This window comes from Polyodon spathula, chromosome 2 (genome assembly GCF_017654505.1).
Source record: "Polyodon spathula isolate WHYD16114869_AA chromosome 2, ASM1765450v1, whole genome shotgun sequence".
Lineage (NCBI taxonomy): Eukaryota > Metazoa > Chordata > Actinopteri > Acipenseriformes > Polyodontidae > Polyodon > Polyodon spathula.
In genome coordinates this window covers 20,334,736-20,354,740 of record NC_054535.1, presented here as the reverse complement: position 1 = coordinate 20,354,740, position 20,005 = coordinate 20,334,736, and positions in this window count along the sequence as shown.

Genomic DNA, 20,005 nt, shown 5'->3' with positions numbered 1-20,005 from the left:
AAGTAGGTTAGTCAAGCATGACACTGGCTATCTCTTAAAGTATTACTGCTGTTAAAATAGTCTTCAACTTACCTCTTGTTAGAAAATAATTCAGTATCATCAACATAAGCTAATCAGCCTCCAACTATAGCGGGCATTCATACACAGTAGATGCCCGCTGGCATGTCACTACATCACCTGTGAGTCAAATTTAAAATCAGTCTGCACAAGTACTGGCTTTTTCAGTTTGACTTGCTGTATTTTTAAGCTTAGTTCACATCTATTGGACAGTAAATATGGAGATGGAAACAGACGGTTGGGATTGACACACCCAAAGGTGCTCAGGTTTATTTATATTCGCATACTAGAACCCCACGTGACTCTACTACCAATGGTATCTCATGTAGGACATACGGTCTGTCGTACAAAAGGCAACATGAACACTGTACAAAAACCTAGAACCAAAAAAGCTCTACTCCGCTAACAAATGGTCCCACTTCCACACCTGTCTGCTATACTGGGTGGGCTCTACTATCCCGAAAACTAACTCCCTGTCCCTCAGGCAGTTTGCCCAACTCAAACCTCAGAAAATACACAGGATCATTGGTGCATTGCAACTTCCTTCTCCCGGAACAAACCCAGACCACTTCCCGACCTTGGACCACGATCGCCGTTAGAGGGCGTCGCTTCATATCCTGAACCCAGTCGTTCATCAACACAGACTGACTGACAGCGTTCTGACCGCTATGGTTTACAGCAGCCTCAATCTGTATAATCTGGACTCTTTTATTCTTGTTGCTGTGCTGCACCACGCCCACTTGCTGATTAGGAGCTTGCAGCTGGTAAACACACACGCTGGTCAATCCTGCAACAAAACACAGCAGGCAGGCTGCTACACACAGAGCAACAGGTTCCCCATAAAAACTAATCCTGTTCTTATTTATAATATCACTCATATTTACAGTAAACAAGCCCCCTCCTTATGTGTATGGCCCCAGCCCTGCTACACTCCACATTTACAATTATTTTACTATTCAAATATTGGAAGATTTTTTTTAAGATTATGTTTAGCATCACTGACAATATTTGTTTCTAGTTCTTTTTTAGCCTTCCTAGCATCCATTTTGAGCTGTTCAGGTATACTCCTATATTCGTCCTAATTTTTTTCTCTTCCGTCTTTCCTGTAAGTCACATACAGCTGTCTTTTTTTCCTAAGTTTATTTTTTATTGATCCGTTTAACCGTCTTGTTGACTGCTTATTAAACCTATACTTGCCCTGTATGTCTTGCATTCTAACTTTAAATCTGTTCCATTGAACTTCAACTGTCATATCCTCAAATTTCCCAGTCCCAGTCTCTTTCTCTCTGTTCCTGTCTCATCCCTTCAAAGCCATTCTGAAATTATACATTTCATTTTGTGCAGCTTTTTGCCTGGAATCCCAGGTAATTTCAAATTCAACTATGTTATGATCACTTGACCCAGTGGTTCTATGAATTCTATATTATTTGCAAAGTGGCAGAATACTACATACAGCTGGCATTTACTTTTATGATCTAACCTAGGTTAAATATATTTATGGCAGGCAAGTAAAACTGAAGAATAGGTTCTAAAGGCAGACTTAAAAAATAGTTTAATAATTGAAATTAGAATAACTTTGAATGGTTGCAAAGATCATACAAATGTACAAAGAAACTAAGGCAAGTCAATTTAAAGCTACCTACTCTTAAAGCAATATAAGATCAAATCTGATTGCCCAATACTCAATGGAAAGCTTGAATGCTAATTAATACACCAAGACTATTACAAATAGATATTTCAAACAAAGAGGACGGCTTAACATAGGCTTCTCCTCAGCCAGTGTCAACCTGATTATGTGCATGGGGCCACTGTCCAACCAAGCCTGCACCAATGTAAGAGCTTGTGTTTTGATATTTGTTATTTTTTTCTGTTTTATTGTAAAGATAACTTTTATTAATGATTTAGACTTTCACTATTCACAGTAAAGTGCAAGTGTCAAATATTGAGGTTTCTTGTGTGTTTAGGAGGCCAATTATAATTTTGGTAGTGTTTATTTCTTTTTTTCTGTGTTTATTTAGAAATGACCAGGGTCTTATGGTGTTTTTGGCTGCTTTAATTTTTTTAAGTTAAGACCATTTTCTTTACGTACCGTATTTCCCAAAAAGTCTTGCTATAATGAGACATATTTACATTTGCACTTACACATTCGATTAATTACTTGTGTTGTGTAACACAATGAAGTACTGCTGTTCTCGAAGTTCATCTCAGGGGACACAATATTTCTAGCTATGGAACACTACCATTGCATGCTTGAGTAAAACAAACAAAAGTAGCATCCATCTTCCTGCTGTGCTTCCAAAGGCAAGCCATGCAGTAAAGTACAAAATCAGAAAATCCAATAATTGTGTACCAATGGCTCTGATTACTTCTTTTTTGAGCTTACATACTGTGGCAGGGCGTAAGCCCTGCACATGGGGAAATATGTTGTTTATTGTATGTTTTTGGGTTAATTGTTAATAGATTGATTTAATGAATTGTTTAGCTGCTGTGGCGCTCCGCTGTAGATGATTACCTGTCTGCTTGGAGGAGCAGCTGAAAGGAATCAGCTGTTCCAGCAGTCAGGAGGGCGTGTCTCAGTGGATCGTTAGTATAAAAGCATGGCGATCACTGTGATTGGGGCTGCTGCAAGGCCTGCTGTTTTCATGGTACCTTTGATTTATAGTATGTTGTATTGTGTTTTATTTTTAGCGTTTTTAGTCTTGTACAGTCCTCTGTGCGCTATCATTGCTGGTAGAGTCACCTGACATTATTCTTTGTTTTTTGTTTTATGTGTTAATAAATACTGAGCACCGTGCTGGTGTGTTTCACTGCACTTCTGTGGCTCCGTGCCTCTATTCCGGCTCTCACCTGCCTGTCTGCCTGCCTCAGTGCGGGAACAAGAAGTAGCCATGCCACACATACATACTTAAAACAGAATCAATTACTCAAGCACTTGCCACAGGTATGATCTTCTGCAGTTTTTGCTTGTCAAGGTATAGAACTGAATCAAAAACAGTAACAGCGACAGCGAGTGGAAGCGACAGCGAGTGGGAGAAGTACAGGCGTGGAAAAGTACAGAGCAGTTTCGAAGCAGAAAGGAGAAATTGCATCTTGAATTGCTTTAATCAGAAAACAGAGGACATTGGGGAAACACAGCAGCAGCTCAAAGTCAAACAGCCGCGTGTGTTTTTCTGATAACAAACAAGCTGAAACTCGGAGCAGCTGATTCAAATTCAGCGCCGTTTTGAGACACGGGTGAGGGGAGGAGCCAACAGCACAGCAGAACAACGCAGTTAAACGAGGCAGTCTTCCCAGCGACAGCGAGTGGAAGCGACAGCGAGTGGAAGAAGTACAGGCGTGGAAAAGTACAGAGCAGTTTCGAAGCAGTTTGAAAGCAGGTTGACGGCTGCAGAAGAAACTAAACTTCAAAAAAAAAAACCTCAACATGGTCTTCAAGCCAGTAATCTGTGACACCTGCTTGATGTGGGAAATCCGAGAAAACCCAGCGGAGCTAAACCAAGTGTGCGTAAAGTGCCGCGCGATCCAGGATTTGCATAAACTAGTAAGTATGCTAGAAATGGAGCTGGAAGAAGTGAGACAGCAACAGGATCTTGAGGAACTGGCACACCCACAATTCATGGAAGTCTGCATCACCCCTAACAGACTGAAAGCCACCAGGGAGATAGAAGGTCAGAACAGCTGGGTTCAGGTAGGCAGAAGCAGGGAAAAAAAGAAACTTCGTCAAACACAACCACCAGAAATCAAAACAACCAACAGATTTGAGTCACTTCAGAATTTTGATGAGCAGAACCAACAACAAGAGAATGAAAGGAACAACATCCAGGACCCTATTGACAGTGGTGACCAGACAGCAAAAAGAAGGGAGGTCATGATTGTTGGGGACTCCATATTGAGAAACACAGCAAGTTCAGTTCGCAGTTTGGACCCCCTTACTACAACAGTGTGCTGCCTTCCGGGAGCCTCGGTCAAGCACATCACTGAGAACGTGGACAGGCTCCTAGAACGAACAGGAGACGACCCGGTAGTAGTCGTCCACATCGGTACAAACAACATTGGAAGAGACAGACCAAAATCCCTGCAAAACAAATTCAGAGAGCTAGGAAGGAAATTAAAAGAGAAAACCAAAACTGTGGTATTTTCTGGTATACTACCCGCACCTTGCAAAGGACCATATGGACAGCTGGAAATAATTAATCAAAACGCATGGCTGAAGACGTGGTGCACACGGGAAGGCTTCACCTATCTTGATCATTGGACCACATTCTACAACGAGGACTATCTGTATAGACGGGATGGACTGCATTTAAATAACAAGGGAACTAGTCTACTCGGAGAAAAGATCCTCGAGCAGGTTCGGAAGCATTTAAACTAGAAAGGAAGGGGGGAGAAATCAACAAAAAAACAGAAGGGAGACCGCATCAAAACAAGAACAACAACTCAGGTAAGACAACCATTAAATGTATTTATCTAAATGCTAGAAGTATCAGAAACAAAATTCTAGAACTTGAAGCTACTGCACTAACAGGTAACTATGATGTGATAGGTGTTACAGAAACGTGGTTGTCTGAGAGTGATGGGGACGAATTTAATATTTGTGGGTATACACTGTATAGGAAAGACAGGCAGGACAGAAGAGGAGGAGGGGTAGCGCTATACATAAGAAACAGTCTTGAAGCCCAGGTGTTAAACCTGGACAAAGAAAATAAAACCGAATCAATATGGGTCAGAATAACAGACAAAAATTCAAAAGGCATAATAATAGGAGCATGCTATAGACCGCCAGATTCAGACGGTGAGCACAATAATCTGTTATACAATGACATTAGAAATGTGTGTAGCAAAGGAGAAGCCATACTAATGGGGGATTTCAACTTCCCCCAAATAAAATGGGAAAACCCGGTGGGTAGCGCGAAGGATGAAATAGAAATGGTGGAAATGACAAATGACTGCTTCCTAACACAATTTGTGAAGGCACCCACTAGAGGGGAGGCATGCCTTGATTTAGTCTTTTCAAATAACGAAGATAGAATAACTAAAACAGAGGTCAGAGAACCACTGGCAAACTCAGACCACAACATGGTCTCATTTGAAGTGTTTTTTAAATCCCCAAAAGTAATGACTAAAGCTAAGGTTTACAATTTTAGAAAAGCAAACTATGAAGGTATGAAACAGAGACTAACAGAAGTAGATTGGAGTAAAATAGAGAAAACACCCACAGAAGAAGGATGGTTGTTCTTCAAAAATGTAGTACTAGAGGCACAAAACAATTATATCCCTAAAGTAGACAAATCTAAATGTAAAACTAAATTGCCAAAATGGTTTAATAGATCAATTAAAAAAAAATATTCAGCGAAAAAAGGCACTTTACAGAGCATTAAAAAAGGACCAAAAAGAAAGTACGCAGAAAGAGTACACAGAACTGCAAATGCAAGTCAAAAAGGAAGTTAGAAAGGCCAAGAGAGAAATAGAAATGAACATTGCTAAGGGAGCTAAAACCAATTCCAAAATGTTTTTCCAATATTACAACAGCAAGAGAACATTCAAAGAGGAGATTAAATGTTTAAGAGATACAAATGGCAAAATCGTAGAGGAAGAAAAAAAAATAGCAAATATGTTAAATGATTACTTTTCACAAGTTTTTACAAAGGAAGATACTGACAACATGCCCCACATGTCATCCAGTTCCTATCCAGTTTTAAATAACTTTAGCATAACTGAGGCAGAAGTGTTAAAGGGACTAGGAGCTCTTAAAATAAACAAATCCCCTGGGCCGGATGAGATCCTCCCAGTAGTACTCAAAGAAATGAAAGAAGTAATTTACAAACCGCTAACCAAGATCATGCAGCAGTCTCTTGACACAGGGGTGGTACCGACAGACTGGAAAATTGCAAACATAATACCGATCCACAAAAAGGGAAACAAAACTGAACCAGGTAACTACAGACCAGTAAGCCTGACTTCTATTATATGCAAACTTATGGAAACTATAATAAGATCCAAAATGGAAAATTACCTATATGGTAACAGGGTACTGGGAGACAGTCAACATGGTTTTAGGAAAGGGAGATCGTGCCTAACTAACTTGCTTGATTTTTTTGAGGATGCAACATCGATAATGGATAATTGCAAAGCATATGACATGGTTTATTTAGATTTCCAGAAAGCTTTTGACAAAGTCCCGCACAAAAGATTAATTCTCAAACTGAACGCAGTTGGGATTCAAGGAAACACATGTACATGGATTAGGGAGTGGTTAACATGTAGAAAACAGAAAGTACTGATTAGAGGAAAAACCTCAGAATGGAGTGTGGTAACCAGCGGTGTACCACAGGGATCAGTATTAGGTCCTCTGCTATTCCTAATCTACATTAATGATTTAGATTCTGGTATAGTAAGCAAACTTGTTAAATTTGCAGACGACACAAAAGTAGGAGGAGTGGCAAACACTGTTGCAGCAGCAAAGGTCATTCAAAATGATCTAGACAAGATTCAGAACTGGGCAGACACATGGCAAATGACATTTAATAGAGAAAAGTGTAAGGTACTGCACGCAGGAAATAAAAATGTACATTATAAATATCATATGGGAGATATTGAAATTGGAGAAGGAATCTATGAAAAAGACCTAGGAGTTTTTGTTGACTCAGAAATGTCTTCATCTAGACAATGTGGGGAAGCTATAAAAAAGGCTAACAAGATGCTCGGATACATTGTGAAAAGTGTTGAATTTAAATCAAGGGAAGTAATGTTAAAACTGTACAATGCACTAGTAAGACCTCATCTTGAATATTGTGTTCAGTTCTGGTCACCTCGCTATAAAAAAGATATTGCTGCTCTAGAAAGAGTGCAAAGAAGAGCGATCAGAATTATTCCGGGCTTAAAAGGCATGTCATATGCAGACAGGCTAAAAGAATTGAATCTGTTCAGTCTTGAACAAAGAAGACTACGTGGCGACCTAATTCAAGCATTCAAAATTCTAAAAGGTATTGACAGTGTCGACCCAAGGGACTTTTTCAGCCTGAAAAAAAAAACAAGGACCAGGGGTCACAAATGGAGTTTAGAAAAAGGGGCATTCAGAACAGAAAATAGGAGACACTTTTTTACACAGAGAACTGTGAGGGTCTGGAATCAACTCCCCAGTAATGTTGTTGAAGCTGTTACCCTGGGATCCTTCAAGAAGCTGCTTGATGAGATTTTGGGATCAATAAGCTACTAACAACCAAACGAGCAAGATGGGCCGAATGGCCTCCTCTCGTTTGTAAACTTTCTTATGTTCTTATGTTCTCAATTTAAAGACGGCATTCACAATTCACATTATCTTTGCACAGCCCGGATTGTACAATCAAACCAAAAACTCAAGTTGATGCTTAATACGTTTGTGGCAGGCTGGCGAGTGGAAAGAGGCCCAGAGACAGACTGCAGTTCAAAAAAATAACTATTTTATTATAAACAAACACAAAAATGAAAGGGCACAAGGGCCAAAACAAAGCAATTTAAACACAAAAATAGACAAAAAGCAAAACTTACAAAAATAACAATTTCCAGGCTGGGCAATGCCTTCACTGGATTCAAACTTTCCAAACAACCAAAAAAAAAAACAACCTGCTTCCTCAGCTCCCTCTCCCCAAATGAGAAGCAGAGGCCTCCTTTTATATCAGGTGGCTGGGCGCTGATTGATCGTTAATTAACCTAATCAACTATTCAACCCCAGCCACCTGAACATAATAAACCCAGGCAGGTAGGGGAAGTTAACCCCATCCCTGCCAATTTAAAAGGCAGAGCTTTGCTCTGCCACACACCTCCCCCCATGTACAACGTACACCGGCCGCAATCGGCCAACTCCCCCCTTCCCCCCACCCCCCCCCACCCCCCTCCCCCCAAGAGTCCAATTATGTCCCTTGTGTGGGCTGTTACGGTGGGTGGTGGTGGGCGGGGTTGATGTCGGAGCCCCCAAGCCTTCTTTGGTTGAGGCGGCCCGGCTCCCTCAGGTGGCGGAGGCGGCGACTGTGGCCCGGCTCCCTCTGGTGGCGGAGGCGGCGACTGCGGCCCGGCTCCCTCTGGTGGCGGAGGCGGCGACTGCGGCTCGGGCTCCGAGAGCGGCGGCGACTCCTCCCTCTCTGGCTCTGGGAGCGACGGCAGCTCCTCACCCCTCTCTGGCTCTGGGAGCGACGGCAGCTCCTCCTCACCCCTCTCTGGCTCTGGGAGCGACGGCAGCTCCTCACCCCTCTCTGGCTCTGGGAGCGACGGCAGCTCCTCACCCCTCTCTGGCTCTGGGAGCGACGGCAGCTCCTCACCCCTCTCTTGCTCTGGGGACGACGGCAGATCCTCCTCACCCCTCTATGGCTCTGGGAGCGACGGCAGATCCTCCTCACCCCTCTCTGGCTCTGGGAGCGACGGCAGATCTTGAACAAAGAAGACTACGTGGCGACCTAATTCAAGCATTCAAAATTCTAAAAGGTATTGACAGTGTCGACCCAAGGGACTTTTTCAGCCTGAAAAAAAAAACAAGGACCAGGGGTCACAAATGGAGTTTAGAAAAAGGGGCATTCAGAACAGAAAATAGGAGGACACTTTTTTACACAGAGAATTGTGAGGGTCTGGAATCAACTCCCCAGTAATGCTGTTGAAGCTGTTACCCTGGGATCCTTCAAGAAGCTGCTTGATGAGATTTTGGGATCAATAAGCTACTAACAACCAAACGAGCAAGATGGGCCGAATGGCCTCCTCTCGTTTGTAAACTTTCTTATGTTCTTATGTTCTCAATTTAAAGACGGCATTCACAATTCACATTATCTTTGCACAGCCCGGATTGTACAATCAAACCAAAAACTCAAGTTGATGCTTAATACGTTTGTGGCAGGCTGGCGAGTGGAAAGAGGCCCAGAGACAGACTGCAGTTCAAAAAAAATAACTATTTTATTATAAACAAACACAAAAATGAAAGGGCACAAGGGCCAAAACAAAGCAATTTAAGCACAAAAATAGACAAAAAGCAAAACTTACAAAAATAACAATTTCCAGGCTGGGCAATGCCTTCACTGGATTCAAACTTTCCAAACAACCAAAAAAAAAAAACAACCTGCTTCCTCAGCTCCCTCTCCCCAAATGAGAAGCAGAGGCCTCCTTTTATATCAGGTGGCTGGGCGTTGATTGATCGTTAATCAACCTAATCAACTAATCAACCCCAGCCACCTGAACATAATAAACCCAGGCAGGTAGGGGAAGTTAACCCCATCCCTGCCAATTTAAAAGGCAGAGCTTTGCTCTGCCACACACCTCCCCCCATGTACAACGTACACCGGCCGCAATCGGCCAACTTCTGGCTCTGGGAGCGACGGCAGCTCCTCACCCCTCTCTGGCTCTGGGAGCGACGGCAGCTCCTCACCCCTCTCTGGCTCTGGGAGCGACGGCAGCTCCTCACCCCTCTCTGGCTCTGGGAGCGACGGCAGCTCCTCACCCCTCTCTGGCTCTGGGAGCGACGGCAGCTCCTCACCCCTCTCTGGCTCTGGGAGCGACGGCAGCTCCTCACCTCTCTTGCTCTGGGAGCGACGGCAGATCCTCCTCACCCCTCTCTGGCTCTGGGAGCGACGGCAGATCCTCCTCACCCCTCTCTGGCTCTGGGAGCGACGGCAGATCCTCCTCACCCCTCTCTGGCTCTGGGAGCGACGGCAGATCCTCCTCACCCCTCTCTGGCTCTGGGAGCGACGGCAGATCCTCCTCACCCCTCTCTGGCTCTGCTTTGCTCTGCCACAACGTTACAGATAAAAAAGGAAGCAGGGAGCTCCATTGTAACACATGGGGGTAGGTGTACTAAGATGGGTCAGTCGCAAAGCAAACATAACGCAATTTGCATTTTCGGTGTGACACTTAACAAAGTAAACATTTTGCCGTATGTACTAAGAGAAAATACGTTAATGAAGAGAGCCGCAATAAACTCATTTAAATATTTGTTGTGTCTTCTTAGCAAAATCTCTAGCATTATCTGTTGCGAGAGTCATGTGACATTGTTAAATTGATAAAATAAAAAGAGGTGAATTGTGTTTGCTGCATCAGAGGGTATAAAAATAACACTGTTTTTGTTAAATGTAAACGTCATCCATACAATGCATTCTGTTCCGTCTTCATTTTACCTATTTTAATACTGTTACATATATATATATATATATATATATATATATATATATATATATATATATATATATATATATATATATATATATATATATATATATATATATATATATATATATATATATATATATATATATACAGCTCTGGAAAAAATTAAAAGACCACTGCAAAATTATCAGTTTCTCTGGTTTTACTATTTATAGGTATGTGTTTGGGTAAAATGAACATTTTTGTTTTATTCTATAAACTACTGACAACATTTCTCCCAAATTCCAAATAAAATATTGTCATTTAGAGCATTTATTTGCAGAAAATGACAACTGGTCAAAATAACAAAAAAGATGCAGTGTTGTCAGACCTCGAGTAATGCAAAGAAAATAAGTTCAGATTCATTTTTAAACAACACAATACTAATGTTTTAACTTAGAAGGAGTTCAGAAATCAATATTTGGTGGAATAACCCTGATTTTCAAGCACAGCTTTCATGTGTCTTGGCATGCTCTCCTCCAGTCTTTCACATTGATGTTGGGTGACTTTATGCTACTCCTGGCGCAAAAATTCAAGCAGCTCGGCTTTGTTTGATGGCTTGTGACCATCCATCTTCCTCTTGATCACATTCCAGAGGTATTCAATGGGGTTCAGCTCTGGAGATTGGGCTGGCCATGACAGGGTCTTGATCTGGTGGTCCTCCATCCACAACTTGATTGACCTGGCTGTGTGGCATGGAGCATTGTCCTACTGGAAAAACCAATCCTCAGAGTTGGGGAACATTGTCAGAGCAGAAGGATTGTATTGTCCATCCAGCTCTTGTGTGTGTGTGTTAAACAGACAGTGTAGCAGCACCTGAGTGTTTTTATGGCAATTTACATCAAATAACAGTAACAATACAAACATTTGTTCACCGTATAAGTTTGAGAGGTAACACTCCACCAAGAAAAAATAAACAAATAAAAAAAGTTATAAGCTAGCCTGCAGGAACAGATTCTTAAAAAAAGCAATATCAAGTTTATACCTGCAACTCTTTTAAAAGTGGCTTCTGTATTTTTTATCACTAAATACATAAAGAAATAAAGAAATAAAATAAATGCTTTTCAAAAAGAGTGAAATATAACAAAATAAGTACATTTCTAAAAGTTCACAATAATTCATTGTAGTTGGACAGCAAATGCTATCTGCTTAGCATTTATTACCTTTAATTTGAATACATGTAGTTTCTCATCTGTATAACACATGAATGAATGCAACATGTATTTTCTAGTGATAAGTATCATATGAGAACCATGGAGTTATACTTGGATCAATGTGATGAAATTGATAGGGCAGATACAGAATATTTAAAAACTCATATGTGTACTTTATATGGAATTAACAGATGTAGTATTTTATGTGAATTACCTGGATTTGACATTGCTAACATTCTGCCACAGGATATGATGCATGTTGTACTTGAAGGTGTTGCACAGTGTGAAAATTAAGCAGTTTTCAAAATGTATATGCTGGAACAGAACAAGTTTACCTTAGATCAATTAAATGTGAAGATAAACAATTTTCCATATATTTATATCGATGTTCGAGACAAGATAATGCAGGTCAAAATGCAGGTCAAATGGCAGTTTTAATGAAAGTGTTTTTTATTTTTTATTTTATTTTACTCCAGCTAGGAAAAGAGTGTAATAACTCATTTTATCAGTTTATAAAGGAGTTCTTGCAAATCAACCATATACTGTTTTATTACATTTTGTCCTTGGGGACATTGAGCAATTTAAAGCTGATAATTGAGGACCATCTGAAAATACAGGACCTGCAGTAAGGTAATGTATGAAAATGGAAGCAAAACACCAGTTTTTTAAACACTTTGCACATTTCAGAAATCAAAATATTTGGCTGTACGGTGCCAAAGAGCAGAGTGTTTTAATAATCTTTGTGATGAAGCTGAAGGCCATCCCCATTTTTCTTTCAAACAGTTAATTGGTCCTTATTTTAGATTAGCTCTATAAAAACTGGAATATGTTAAGGATAAGTTTAAATCATTTTATGCTACTTTGGTTAATGATTCTGCAAATGTATACTCTGTGAAACACGTAACCCTCAGTGGCTTTACATTTTATTACTGGTCACTTATTCTTGCTGATACATGATCGTGTTGATTTCCATAGTTATATAAAATTAAATCACAAGGAAAATGTTCGTTAAATTATGATAGATTTGTTAGACATGTATGTCCAAAGTACACCATGTTTGACTATCTTATGAAGGACTGGTTGATTTTTATCTTTGGCTGCTGATGTTGCAGCACCTACACAGAATAAATGGGAGAATACGATTGGGGAGGAAGACTAACTTTAGAAACGAGCTGAAGAAAGAAGATTGCAAATGTATGAATTTAATTGAAAACCAGTTTGCTGAATGGAGGAATGGATAAAAGGAAAGGTTGAGCTGAAGAAGCCAGGCATCTGAAATTAGCAACCTGTAAATGAGAAAGAGCATCAGCAGTGTTATTAGTGATAACTGGAAGGTGCTGGGGTTTTGTGGGTACTATTGTAGGCAGTTAATATATTCTTAAGAGCAATAAATTAAAGGACCTCCAATAAAAGCTGTGTCCTATTATAATGTACAAACCCGCTTTTAATATCGCTCTCTGAAAATGATGGCGGATTTACACATTACAACAAGCCGAAAATAGACCACATTCCAGACTGTTCAAAGTTCATAAATCATGTTTGTTTAACATGAGAAAATGATTCAATACTGGGAATCTCTTCTGAGAAAGATGGTATTTATTAAGCATGCAACCAAAATAAGTTTGAAAATCACACAAAACAGTTACACAATTAATTTCACATTAAAAGCATTACAATGAGAACTAAGGTTTAAAACAACAATTTACCAAAGAAATACTAGTACATACTGACACAACAAGGGGTCACACAATACCTGAATAGATATTTAAGAGTATTGTTACATAGCCTGAAAAGCAGTCACTTTCAGATTTCCGTTACCTTGTGTTTCTCCGAGTGTCAGGGCTTCCAGCCTTGATGGATAAATAATGAGAGCTGAGGGCTCCAGGTGCAGTCTTGTAGTTGTCTGAGCGGATAGCAGAGGGGGCTATCACAGGTCTGGGGCGACAAGGAGCTGGGGCTAAAGCAGGGGTTTTTATACTTTTCAACCAAAGAGATTATTTAAATTTCCCGCTGCATGCTCCGATTGGCTATTTTGTAGCGAATGGGCTTGCAATCCTGATTGATTGCTCCCCCCTTCCTCTGTCAGATTTAGTTTATTATCATAATCTGGAAAGGGGAAACTTTTTAAAATGTGCATAACTTCTGCTAAATAATTCAGATTTTATTCCCATTATTTTTACCATAAGAAATTACATTTCTTTAGACACCAAACTTGTCTGGTTGCTACTTTGATTAGACATTGCAAACAGTTTAATTCTCTTGGGGTTTATTACCTGGGTTATTCTATACTTGTTAGGCAATTTAAGAATAAAAACGCTTGCATCTTGTACACATAGTGGTATTAAATCAATATGATGTGAAATTTGTCTTAAATCTTTTAAGCTATTTTTCTCTCTTTTTAGACTCCTATGCCAAACCACCTCTCTCTCACTAGACGGGTTAATTAAATCATGGAGACAGGTTTGATTAGCCTTTTGTTTCTTGAGTGCCTGGTGCATTAGGTTAGGTTGATTGTTATCTCTAGGCAAAGTTAGACAAATTAGATTAAAGTTCATTCAATGTAAATTCCTGATAATATATTATCATAAGAACATAACATAAGAAAGTCCATGACATCTGCAATATATTTGTGATGACAATGTCTATAGAACCTACAGTTTCAAAATAAAATTATTGATACTGAAATCTATACCAGCCGGCGAAGAAGTTGCACAATTAGTGGGGAAAAGGAACTGCCTTTATTAATAATATGAACAGTAGATTAATTATCACAAAAGATTAAGGTAGATTTTTTCTGCCAAAATGTGCCCCAAAGATAGGCTGCAACGACAATAGGGAATAGTTCAAGTAAGGCTTTGAATTTAAGCTGAGGGGGAAGATTTTTTGGTTTCTGGAAGCCAGACATCTGAGAGCCATTGATAAAGAAAAATCCACCAAAACCGATTGAAGAAGCATCCATATGGAGTGAGAGGTCGTGGGGGGCAGAAATAAAGTCATCGTAAAAGAGAAAGGCTGTTCCAGTGCTGTAGGAGAGTGGACCACATCCTAAAGTCTTTCCAAGCTTCAGCTGTAATATTAATGTGAGAGTTGAGATTTTTAGCTCAGAGTAGAGAGAGCGAGAAGACAAGAAATAATTTAGAAATGGAATGGCTGATTTTAAAGGCATGAATGAGAGAGAGAATGCGTTCCAGTTTATCAGGAGGCAGTTGGGCTTCAAATTGAATAGTATCCAAAGTTATTCATAGGAACTCAAGAGAGTGAACTGGAGAGATGGTTTTCTCCTCTGAGAGGGACATCGACTGCTGAGAAGAGAGACCTGACTTCTAACAGTACATCAGCTGGAGGAACTGATGGAGGAGATATAAGGAGAAAGTCGTCCCTTACATGCAGCAGAAAGGGGATGCCATTACTATTGAGTAGAATCCAGCAGAGGGCTTCAGAGAGTGACTGAAAGATCTTAGGTCTGCTGCAGCACCCGAAAGTTAGTTTAGTAGCAAAGTAAAATTGCCCCGGCCATCAAATAACAAAAAGATGATGGAGAGAAGGAAGTGTAGCCATGAGTTTGTGGGCATCGGAAATGTCTGCTTTAGCTAACCCTGCTTTAGGAACCCCATCCTGATATTTTGATGGAATGGATAGCATTAGATATGGTGATGTAATGAAGAGAAATCTGATCTGAGAGAATGAGAGAATGAATGCTGCTGAGAGAAGATCCGCAAGGGGCACAAAGGTCAATGATGAGGCACTTCTTGTCTGACATTTTCCTTGTAGCTACTCCAATAGGATTGATGTGTTACTGGGGGAAGGGAGGGGCTGAAAACAGGCCCCCGTGAATCCCTTTGAGATCTTGATATTGATGAGTGGATCCACAGCTTCTGGTTATTTTATAGTAAGGCCAGACATTAGATAATTAACACAGAAATTATCATGGTGATATTGAAGAGCATCTGATAGAGCCTGGACGTTGATGGGTTGCTGGCTGAAGAATTGGTTGCTGGTTCCAAGCAAGTGATCCTGAAATTTAGCGCATCCTTGTAATCGGATACTGTAGAAATTGTAGTGGAAAGAGGAGGAATGAGTTGCTTGATATCATAAAAAATCTGACAATGCAAATCGGAGGAAGGATCAAATTAACTGAAAACAGAGGTCGTAGTCGCTGAATCGGAGGTGAGTAAAGCTTGCAATGCAGCAAGGGATGAGTGTGAACTGACAAATGGAATTGCAATATGAAACAAATAAAGCAGCCTGATTACTCCCTGCTTCAACAGGCAATCCTTTTCTGAAAAGGGCTTTCACGAGTTTGTCGATTGGACAATCATTGCAAAAAATTATGCTGGAGCATCATCCTGGGGTTTGATACGTTTTTTACACAAGCGAAGACGAATGGCAGTGGACACAGCTGGATAAGCAGAGGTTGAAGCAGCAGCATTGTCAGAAGCAGAATGGGCGGATGTAGCAAAATACAAAGAAGTTCTTGAGGAAAACCTACTGCTCTCTGCAAGAAAGCTGAAACTGGGACGGAAGTTTACCTTTTAGCATGACAACGACCCAAAGGACACAGCCAAAGGTACACTGGAACAAAAAGGTAAATGTCCTTGAATGGTCAAATATTGCCAAATCTAGGCGTGCAAAGTTGGTAGAGACCTATCCTAACAGACTCACAGCTGTAAATGCTGCCAAAGGTGGTTCCACCAAGTATTACCTCAGGGGTGACTGTGAAAAAAGTTCACTGGGGTGTAGACTTTCTATAAGCACTGTATATATCTTAATTGATCATTTGTTACACTCCATTATAAAGTTATCTACATTATTCTGTGCCATGGAGGATGTTTTTTTTTTTTTTGTTCACAAAAACATCTAGCTGAAAAGTTTAAATTCATAAACATAAAACTGGAACATCATTATCTCATGTATGCCCAACCAATTACTTTCTGCTGCTCTGACCATTAAATGTAAAATCACAGATGGTAAGGCAACGTGATAATTGCTACTGACTGGCTTACCTTTTATAGATGGTTTATTTAAAAAAAAAAGAAAAACCATAAGGCGCTGTCTGCAACTGCATAAATATTGTATATAATACATTTTCAATGTATTATTAACTTTGCTTTTTTTATTAAGCTTTATTTACCATTTCTTCAGGCTGTGGGTTCTCAAGTCACCTGTAAACTTGTGAAAGAGGAAGCTGACTGAATACAAAACATGCTAGTGATTCACAATGGACAAAAAAAACAGAAATCCCTTAGCGACAAAACTCAACATGGGGTTGGTCAACCATGAATATGAGAAACAGATTGCATTTTACGCTACATGGGCTGTGCACTTCTGGTAAACTGCTACTGATATATGGATTTGTTTTGAAGCAACCCATTTTGGATATCAGCAATGGAGTATATTTCATAATATGCTGTTTACTCTTCAGTGTAATCAAGTCATCCAGAATGTCAAAGAGCCACCATCTCTCTTTACTTTGGCACCACACTTCCACAGACCGAAGATGTTACAGAAATATCAACTCCAATCAATTTACAATAACACAATACAGGGTTCTTCAGACCATGGCCCTTACTGACATTCGTCAAATCAAGGTTATTATACAGACATTTTTGAAGTTCGAAATGTATGTGTTATCAGGATCCACAATAGCTTACTGTAAACAAACAAAATAAACCACACAAAATACACCAAACCAGCATCCAAGCAATAGCTATATTGTTGCAGGGATGGGGGCACAACTTGTTGCTCCCAGTCCTATCCCTAAACAAAACCAGGTGCTCCTCCCATATATGTAGTTGTTACATTGAATAAATAAGCTATTTCATATCATTGTCACCTTTCTTCTGTGACAGTCAATCTATTCTACACATTAATAAAGGCCGTTCTTCATCCCCTCCTCATCATGCAACTCGGCTGCTGGCTTGTCTGGCTCATGTTCCTCAATTCAGCGATTAAATATTCAGCTTAATTCATCCCTCCGGCACCACCAGCTCCCCGTGGGCGGGGGGGGGGGGGGGGGGGGTGGAGAATCCTCTGTGGGACTCGCCATTCTAGTCAGGATTAAGCCTAATATGCCTAGTAGTCCTAAGTCTAAGTACATAAAAATTATCGTGTGGAGCGGTAAGATCAGTCCTAATTCCTCATCAGATTCATGTATATTTTAATAGCATTTCCAACAGAACACTGATATGCCTAACTACCGTATGTACTCGATTTTAAATCAACCCTGAAATCAAATACAAAACAACAAACAAACAAAAGATCCTAAACACAAGTTGCATTTAACTGATTAAGATATTCAGCCCATCAAAGCTCACAATTTTCCTATACACTGAGTTGTGTGTCTAGCAGCTAGAAATATCACAAGGTATTATCACAAATTTTTTCCACACATTAATATTAAATAATGGGAGCTTAGTGTTGTTAGTTTTCTGGGATTTCAAACAAAAAAAATACAATTCTGCAATTTTACAACTAAATAAACAAGCCTGCTGTGTAATTTTAACTTCACTTACATTTAAAAAAAAATACGTATTTTTTTTTTAACAGTTTTTTATAACAGTTTTTTTTAAACAATTCACTCTTGTTTTTTGAACCTTGAGAAAGTCCATCATAGTCTTGTTTTAGTGAGGCGAAATATGTTTGCTGGGCTTCACTAAGTAACTGCCTCAGGGGAACAAATTTTACAGATTCGGCATCCTTCTGCTGTTCATACTAAGAAACAAATATTTAATAAATCCTCAGACTGCTCTGTGTATGCACCAGCACTCACCATATCACCAGACCAGCTTTCATTCTGCACAGGGTTGATGAGTGCCATGCCTGTTCTTGAATCTGTGCAGCCAGTCTTGGTTTGTTTTAAAATCATGAGAGGCACCATACATTAACAAACCCAGATGCACTGCTTTCTATTGAATTAGTGGACCTGATACTGGCGTGCCCCGTGAACGCTCCTCAACAAACCACATGTAGACTGCAGTGTCCAGCGCATCATCATTCTTTGATGTTCGCAGTACTTTTCTATGTCTTACTTTCTTTTCAGTTGGCCCAGCTGCTATAAGTTTTCCTACACAATCTTTCAGCTTGTCCTCGCTTCTGATATCTCTAACAGTTGTCTCCCTAATTTCGAACTCCAGATCAAGCTTTTTTATAGTTGTGAATGATCTTCCTAGTACAAGGTTCAGTTGCACTCTTTAAAAGCAGACCCAGACACAGAACAGGACTTTTTAAAGCACTTTCGTGGACTTTTTATTATTTACAAAAATAAAATTAAAAAACACTTATCAAAAACCTAACTCTACTTGGAGACCTAGACTAAACACTGATTTTCTTAACTAAAGGGTTGAGATGGCTAAGCCTTTTCCCCAACAAAAACTTTGAACCACACCACAGAGCTGAGCTGTTTACCGGTCACACACATTTACTTAAGGTATAAATAAACACATAATACTTTTTTTTTTCTTCAACAGTTTTCCTTGGGTGAATATGCATGCATGCACGCACGAACACACACTTGTCTTTATTACATATTAGGGACACATGCCTGGAACAGCCCTTGTAGAGATACCACTTTCCAAATACCATACCATCAAAACAACCAATTAGGTGTGTTTGGGAGCTGTTTGTAACCATAATTATCACTTGAGATTTTCAACTTGACCTTAAACAATAGATTGACATTTCACCACCTTCTGGGGATAGTTTCAGGAATTCTTGACAACTGAGGACTTCTTCACACACACACACACACACACACACACACACACACACACACACACATTGGTATTGTATCTCAACATTGGTATTGTACCTCAACTAAACCTTTTGGGGACATTTTTGTTATTATTGCTTGTGTTATATATTTCAGACTAGCTGCATGAATAATTTTGATTACCACATTCCCTAAACATTATGAAAAGGAGTAATGTGCTATCAGACCTATCGGTACATGGTGATGATGCTGATGGAGGTAAACAGTAAAATAATGTATGACTTAAGAAATACAGCATTTTAATTGTGTTAGTCCTTTTAATATAAACTCTCACACAGTCCCAAACAAATTAAGGAGAATACGTATAATAAAGGAACATATGCATTAACAAATGTGATGTTATTTTTACTATTAGTAGAAAAGATTCCTGCATGAATCCTTAAAGTCAGTTTTAACATTTGGAAACAACATTATAGCCAAACAATGAGGGTTGCAACAGCTTGGAGATTTCACCACCGAACTAGGTGATTATGCCACTGACTGACATGCTTTTGTTAACTCCAGAAGCTACAAGTTTATCACTTGTATGTATTATACTCTCCAAACAGAAATGCTTAAGTAAAAATGTAATGATAGTCCAACAGGCTACTGTTCATTTGAGTGTATTTCAGAAAGTATAGGCAAAAACAAGTCGCCAAGTGAATCACTTGTTTTGCACTCCAAAAACTATATATATATATATATATATATATATATATATATATATATATATATATATATATATATATATAATATATATTCAGCTGTAAACCATCTATAAAAATTGCACTATGAAAATAAAATAAAATCAGAGTTGCTTGAATAGTAATACACTTGTTTGGAAATAAACATGATGACTGCATGGCACAACTTAAGAAATGTGCCATAC